An 8,461-nucleotide genomic window follows, 5' to 3' on the forward strand; every position below is an offset into this window, starting at 1 on the left:
TGAACCAGCCTTCCTTACTCTCTTCACTTCTTTCCAAAACTTCTTATTCTCTTCATATGAATGACCCAATCCCTGACCCCACCTCAGGTCAGCAGCCCTCTTTGCCTCACTTACCTTGCGTTTTACTTCCACATTTTTCTCTCTATATCTTTCATACTTCTCTACAATATTACTCTGCAGCCATTCCTTAAAAGCCCTCCTTTTCTCTTCCACTTTTACCTTCACTCCTTCATTCCACCATTCACTGCCCTTCCTCATGCTGCCTCCATCAAACTTCTTGCCTCACACATCACATGCAATCCCAACAAAATTTTCTTTCACTAACTTCCACTCCTCCTCTAAATTACCAGTTTCTCTTACTTTCACTTCGTCATATGCCTTTTTCAATTTTTCTTGATATTTACATTTTACCCCCTGTTTTATTAGCTCTTCAACCCTCACTAGGTCCCTTTTACATCCAACTACTCTATTCCCCCACTCTTTTGCTACAACTAATTTTCCAATTTTGCCAATTACATTGCATTATTAATTTGTATTTTGCTTATTCCATTAATAACATGTATTGTCTGCATAAACCCATTACTATGTGTTAGTTTTAAATGCAGCTGTAAACTGTAAATGTCTGACGTCTAATCAAATAATTTTATACTTCATTATATTCTTATCATGTTGTGTTTTGTCCTTACATCTACTTTGATATATTTAAAAGATTGTATGTACTCAAATTGAATATTATGTCAAAGCAGAATATTAAGTCAATTTTGAATAGCTTTTATTCTTATTCAAGTTACAATAAAGCTATTCATGGATATTTTGCTTGCAGTGTCAAAACAAAAGATTTCGTCATTTTTTTTAATAATTTTTTCTTTATTGATGTTATAAAAAAAACTTCATCAAGGAGAGGTGTCAAGATATCAATCTAAATATTTGGTTGTTGAAAGGAGAGCGGGCAAGGAAAGGTGGGCTAATTATTTAGAAAGGTTGCTGAATGTTGAGATAATAGAGAGACAAATATAATTTCTGCTGCAGGTGTGGAGGTACCAGTGATGGGAGATGAGAATGAGAGAAAAATTACAAGAGAGGAAGTGAAGAGAGCACTAGATGAAAAAAAAGAGCAGGAAAAGCACTTGGCATGGATGGTGTAAGGGCTGAGATGTTAATGGAAGGGCGTGTGATTGTACTTGAATGGTTGGTGAGATTGTTTAATATGTTTTATGTTGTCAATGTTACCAGTGGTCTGGGTGAGTGCGTGCATTGTTCCGCTATACAGGGTAAAGGAAATGTGCATTAGTTTGTAAAGTGTGGTTGGAAAAGTGTATGGTAGAGTGATAATTAATAGAATTAAGGATAAAACAGAAGATGTCATCTTAGACATGCAGGGTTGTTTTAGAAGAGGTAGGGGATATATGGATCAGATTTTTTAGTTAGGCAGATGTGCGAGAAATATTTAGCAAAAGGCAAGGAGGTGCATGTTGCATTTATGTATCTGGAGAAAGCTTATGATAGAGTTGATAGGAAGGTGATGTACAATGTGGTGAGGTTATATGGAATTGGTGGAAGGTTGTTGCAAGCAGTGAAGAGTTTCTACATCGGCAGTAAAGCATGTATTAGGATAGAAATGAAGTGAGGGAGTGGTTTCCAGTGAGAGTGGGGCTGAGACAAGGATGTGTGATGTCACCATGGTTGTTCAATTTGTTAGTTGATGAAGTTATGAGGGAGGTGAATGCTCGAGAGCTTAATCGAGGATTGAAACTGACTGACGAGAGTGATCATGAGTGGGAGGCGAATTAGTTGTTATTTGCAAACAAAACTAGTAGTTGCAAACTCGGAGGAGAAGCTGGGTCAGTTAGTGACAGAATTTGGAAGGGTGGGCAAGAGAAGGAAGTTGGGAGTTAATGTGGGTAAGATTAAGGTTATGAGATACACGAGAAGGGAAGGTGGTGCTAGGTTGAATGTCATGTTGGGAGCAGTGAAGGGATTGGTAAAGAATAGAGGTTTAGGAATGAATGTAAAGAGAGTTCTGTATGATAAAGTGGTGTATGGATCAGAGCAGTGAAGGAATTGGTAAAGAATAGAGGTTTAGGAATGAATGTAAAGAGAGTTCTGTATGATAAAGTGATGAATGGATCAGAGTTGTGGGGGGGATGAAAGTGACAGAGACAGAAATTGAATGTGTTCAAGATGAAGTATTGGAGGAGTTTGGCTGGTGTATCTCTATTAGATAAACTTAGGAACGAATTAGTGAAGGTGAGACTGGGCGTAAGAAATGATTTAGCAGCTAGAGTGGATATGAACGTTTTGATGTGGTTTGGTCATGCAGAGAGAATGGAAAATGGTTGTCTGCTGAAGGTGATGAATGCAAGAGTTGATGGAAGAAGTGCAAGAGGAAGGCCAAGGTTTGGGTGGATGGATGGAGTGAAGAAAGCTCTAGGTGATAGGAGGATAGATGTGAGAGAGGCAAAAGAGCATGATACAAATACGAATGGATGGCGAGCAATTGTGAGGCAATTCCAGTAGGCCGTGCTGCTTCCCCCAGTCGCCTTTGTGACTGCTGAGGTAGCAGCAGTTGGGGATTCAGCATATGAAACTTCATTTGTGGTGGATAACGAGGGAGGGTGGGTTGTGACACCCTAGCAGTAGGCCTACCAACAAATGATGCCCCTGCTTTCATGTCCCAACGTTTGATATACTTCAAATCAATAATTTTCAAGGGGAAAATTCATTTGGATTTATGCCGTGGGGGCATTAAAACAATTAGAATAGCGCTAACGTTATCCCTGTGTGTCATAAGAAGCGACTAAAAGGGACGGGACGAGGGGGCTGGGAACCCCCTCTCCTGTATTTACAATCCTGTGAGACACCAGCAAAGAGGTGGAGCTGGGGGGAGAGTGACTGCTCCCCGCACTCTAGTTTTGGGGTGTTTGAATGTGCGTGGATGTAGTACAATAGAGAGTAAAAGATGTGAGATTGGAAGTATGTTTAGGAATAGAAGGATGGATGTATTGGCCTTGTGTGAGACAAAGATAAAAGGGAAGGGTGAAGTGATGTTTGGTGCAATGTCTGGTAGAGTGTCTGGGATTGAAAGAGGAAGAGCAAGAGAGGGTGTGGCTTTATTACTGAGTGAATGGATGACAGGTAAAGTAGTGGAGTGGAAGGAGATATCATCTAGGTTAATGTGGGTAAGGGTTAGGTTGGGTAGGGAATGTTGGGCTTTTGTCAGTGCATATGGGCCAGGTAGTGAGAAAAGTGAAGAAGAGTGGAATGAGTTCTGGAATGAATTAACTAGGTGTGTAGAAGGACTGGGTAGAAGGAATTATGTAGTTGTCATGGGTGATTTAAATGCTAGAGTGGGCACTGGAGAGGTAGAAGGTGTCATTGGGAAGTATGGGGTACTAGGTGAAAATGAGTGTGATGAGAGACTGGTAGATAAGTGTGTTGAGCAAGAGATAGTGATAAGTTCTAGCTTTTTCAAAAAGAAAGATAGAAATAAGTATACATGGGTAAGAGTGGCAAATGGAAGAATAGTAGAAAGGGTATTAATGGATTATGTGTTGATAACTAAAAGAATGTTTGGAAGATTGAAAGACGTGCACGTTTTTAGGGGTATGGCTAATGGTATGTCTGATCATTTTTTGGTGGAAGGAAAATTATTTGTAGCAAAAGAGTGGGGGAATAGAGTAGATGGATGTAAAAGGGAGCTAGTGAGGGTTGAAGAGCTAATAAAAGGGAGGGGGTAAAAAGTAAATATCAAGAAAAGTTGAAAATGGCATATGACGAAGTGAAAGTAAGAGAAACTGGTAATTTAGAGGAGGAGTGGAAGTTAGTAAAAGAAAATTTTGTTGGGATTGCAAGTGATGTGTGTAGCAAGAAGGTTGTTGGAGGCAGCATGAGGAAGGGCAGTGCATGGTGGAATGAAGGAGTGAAAGTAAAAGTGGAAGAGAAAAAGAGGGCTTTTGAAGAATGGTTGCAGAGTAATAGTGTAGAGAAGTATGAAAAATATACAGAGAAAAATGTGGAAGTAAAGTGCAAGGTAAGTGAGGCAAAGAGGGTAGCTGACCTGAGGTGGGGTCAGGGATTGGGTCATTCATATGAAGAGAATAAGAAGAAGTTTTGGAAAGAAGTGAAGAGAGTAAGGAAGGCTGGCTCAAGAATTGAAGAGACAGTGAAAGATGGAAATGGAAGGTTGTTAAAAGGAGAGGAGGCAAGGAAAAGGTGGGCAGAATATTTTGAAAGTTTACTGAATGTTGAGGATAATAGGGAGGCAGATATAATTGCTGTTGCAGATGTTAAGGTGCCGGTGATGGAAGATGAGAATGAGAGAGAGATTACAATAGAGGAAGTGAGGAGAGCACTAAATGAAACGAGAGTAGGAAAAGCATCTGGTATGGATGGTGTGAGTGTTGAGATGTTGAAGGAAGGGGGTGTGGCTGTACTTGAATGGTTGGTGAGATTGTTTAATATGTGTTTTGTGTTGTCAATAGTACCAATAGATTGGGTTTGTGCATGTATTGTACCACTATATAAGGGTAAGGGAGATGTGCATGAGTGTTGTAATTCAAGGGATATTAGTTTGTTGTTGAGTGTAGTTGGAAAATTGTATGGTAGAGTACTGATTAATAGGATTATGGATAAAACAAAGAATGCAATCTTAGAAGTACAGGGTGGTTTTAGAAGAGGTAGGGGTTGTATGAATCAGATTTTTACAGTTAGGCAGATATGCGAGAAATATTTAGCAAAAGGTATGCAGGTGTATGTTGCGTTTATGGATCTGGAGAAAGCGTATGATAGAGTTGATAGGGAAGCAATGTGGAATGTGATGAGGTTATATGGAGTTGGCGGAAGGTTGTTGCAAGCAGTGATAAGTTTCTACAAAGGTAGTAAAGCATGTGTTAGGATAGGAATTGAAGTGAGCGATTGGTTTCCAGTGAGAGTGGGGCTGAGACAGGGATGTGTGATGTCGCCGTGGTTGTTTAACTTGTATGTTGATGGAGTGGTGAGAGAGGTGAATGCTCGAGTGCTTGGACAAGGATTGAAACTGGTAGACGAGAATGACCATGAATGGGAGGTAAATCAGTTGTTGTTTGCGGATGATACTGTACTGGTTGCAGACGCGGAAGAGAAGCTTGGCCGATTAGTGACAGAATTTGGAAGGGTGTTTGAGAGAAGGAAGTTGAGAATTAATGTGGGTAAGAGTAAGGTTATGAGATGTACGAGAAGGGAAGGTGGTGCAAGGTTGAATGTCATGTTGAATGGAAAGTTACTTGAGGAGGTGGATCAGTTTAAGTACTTGGGGTCTGTTGTTGCAGCAAATGGTGGAGTGGAAGCAGATGTACGTCAGAGAGTGAATGAAGGTTGCAAAGTGTTGGGGGCAGTTAAGGGAGTAGTAAAAAAAAATAGAGGGTTGGGCATGAATGTAAAGAGATTTCTATATGAGAAAATGATTGTACCAACTGTGATGTATGGATCGGAGTTGTGGGGAATGAAAGTGACGGAGAAACAGAAATTGAATGTTTGAGATAAAGTGTCTAAGGAGTATGGCTGGTGTATCTCGAGTAGATAGGGTTAGGAACGAAGTGGTGAGGGTGAGAACGGGTGTAAGAAATGAGTTAGCAGCTAGAGTGGATATGAATGTGTTGAGGTGGTTTGGCTATGTTGGGAGAATGGAAAATGGCTGTCTGCTAAAGAAGGTGATGAATGCAAGAGTTGATGGGAGAAGTTCAAGAGGAAAGCCAAGGTTTGGGTGGATGGATGGAGTGAAGAAAGCTCTGCGTGAGAGGACGATAGATGTGAGAGAGGCAAGAGAGCGTGCTAGAAATGGGAATGAATGGCGAGCAATTGTGACGCAGTTTCAGTAGGCCCTACTGCTTCCTCCAGTGCCTTAGATGACCGCGGAGGTAGCAGCAGTAGGGGATCCAGCGTTATGAAGCTTCATCTGTGGTGGATAACGGGGGAGGGTGGGCTGTGGCACCCTAGCAGTACCAGCCGAACTCAGTTGAGTCCCTTGTCAGGCTGGGAGGAACGTAGAGAGGAGAGGTCCCCTTTGTTGTGTCATTTGTTTGATGTCGGCTACCCCCCTAAAATTGGGGGAAGTGCCTTGGTATATATATATATATATATATATATATATATATATATATATATATATATATATATATATATATATATATGTATGTGTGTATATATATATATATATATATATATATATATATATATATATATATATATATATATATATATATATGTATGTGTGTATATATATATATATATATATATATATATATATATATATATATATATATATATATATATATATATGTATGTGTGTGTATATATATATATATATATATATATATATATATATATATATATATATATATGTATGTGTATATATATATATATATATATATATATATATATATATATATATATATATATATATATATATATATATATATATATATATATATATATATATATATATATATATATATGTGTGTGTGTGTGTGTGTGTGTGTGTGTGTGTGTGTGTGTGTGAATGATTTGAATTCATCTGGCATCCTGACATCGAAGGTCATTGTTATGCAAACATAAACACATCACAATATATATTACTGGATATTAGACTGAGTGGATTGATGAATACAGGTCTACATGCGTGGCCAAAGCCTATCATTGAGGACGCCACGTCAATGCAGACTGAAAAAATATACGTTACTACTACACCTGAAAAAAAAAAAATAAAAATCAATCAAAAAATTATAAATATATAAAAAAAAACTTTTCATTAAAGATAAAACCTATAATGAGACCAAGTCACTAATATAAAAAATATTTAAATAAAATTTCTCCCGTCACTAAAACATGTTTCCTTCTACAGATAAAAGTTGGTTTCCTCAAACTGTCAAGCCTCCGTGGCACAATCGGTTAGCGCGTTCGGCTGTTAACCGAAAGGTTGGTGGTTCGAGCCCACCCGGGGGCGTTACTTTTAATTTTTTTGGTTTTACTCATATCCAGAGTTGGTTAGTGATTTTTGCAAGCCATGTAACAGCTGCTGGTATTAGATATTAAGTTTGGTTAAGAACGGGGGGGAAAGGATGTTGGGTAATAATCGATTAGGGTTCCACATACGGTGTTGGGTAGAAAATTGAAGTTATAACAACTTTTAGTGGGTTGCAGTGGGGATGAATGATGATGGAATCATCACAATATTTTATCAATTTTCTTTTCTATTAATATACTTAACCTTGAGAACGGAATTTCCTATGTATATATAACGATACTGAATACTCTGAATTTATCAAGTAACCATATTAGTAGAATAAATACTATTAAATAAAAAAATAAACTTACAGAATATTATTAATAGTCAATACAGTTCTTTGTTATGGCAAAGTAATCGGGTTGCATCTGAAGCTATCATTATTTCTTTAGAAAGCTCACTAATAAACAATAATAATTGAAGACTTGTATTTTCTACATTACTCAGGAGTTGTAAGAATATATTCTATTCACAATTATTCATATATTCTGGTAATCTCTGTTAATGTTCAAGTTTTCAGTAGACTTTGCCTTCAAGGCTTTCCTAGTGTTTGCAAGTGTTATTTATACAGTCTGTTATATTTAACTTTCTGTTAATAACTTGATGTAGCAGAGGAATAATATATTCATTATCCTATGAAGATGTAAAAGATAAAGGTAATAGAAACCTAAAACAACTGATGGGCAAAATCATAGGCAGTGTCCCAGTGAAGAAGCAGGACTTTTCAAAAGAAAAAAAAAAAGGATGGGTCAGACCAACGCGTAGATATTTTCATCATTTCGCAATATGGCGAAAAACAACTTCCTTTATCTATCTAATACTAATGTGGGATTGATGACAGCATTTAATTCATCTATTGCAGTGGCAACTTAATGAACTTTACTTACTTCTTATAAGAAAAAGATTAAAAGGGTTACGAGTTAATCTCTCAATAATAGTTTCGTTGAAATATTTGTCAATTTCATGTTGATCTTATTATTTCGTTACCCCCTAAAGCAGCCACATAAATATAATTATAACAGACGATCAATAAAGATTATTTCATTAACTACCAAAAAGTACGTTCAGGTGGCAATGCATATAACAACCTAACAAAGTTCCCAAATCGGAATTTTCATTTTTTTTTTTTTCGAATGTTTCAACTCCTTTCGATAGTCTTCGTCCAAAGGGCAGACTTTTCGTCGTCTATGAAGTCTACTGTGGGTGTTAAATAATGAGTTATACCGGTATCAGTCACTTTAATCTGACCACATCACACGAAATAATCTCTTGGTTTCAGACCTTGAGTATTACCGCCCTTTCGCTGTAATACTATTATTGTAATCACAATTTCACTTCAATATTATTATTATTATTACTAGCCAAGCTACAACCCTAGCTGGAAAAGCAAGATGTTATAAGCCCAGGGGCTCCAATGGGGAA

General features: G+C 37.6%; 1 non-coding gene across 1 annotated transcript; it reads left to right on the forward strand.

Annotated features, from left to right (window-relative positions):
* The first annotated feature begins 6,905 nt into the window (after positions 1-6,905).
* Positions 6,906-6,979, forward strand: TRNAN-GUU (transfer RNA asparagine (anticodon GUU)). Its single transcript has one exon. It is a non-coding gene; the product is annotated as a tRNA-Asn (tRNA).
* The last annotated feature ends 1,482 nt before the right edge of the window (positions 6,980-8,461 follow it).

The sequence above is a fragment of the Palaemon carinicauda genome, chromosome 41 (genome assembly GCF_036898095.1).
Source record: "Palaemon carinicauda isolate YSFRI2023 chromosome 41, ASM3689809v2, whole genome shotgun sequence".
In the NCBI taxonomy this organism is placed as follows: Eukaryota; Metazoa; Arthropoda; class Malacostraca; order Decapoda; family Palaemonidae; genus Palaemon; species Palaemon carinicauda.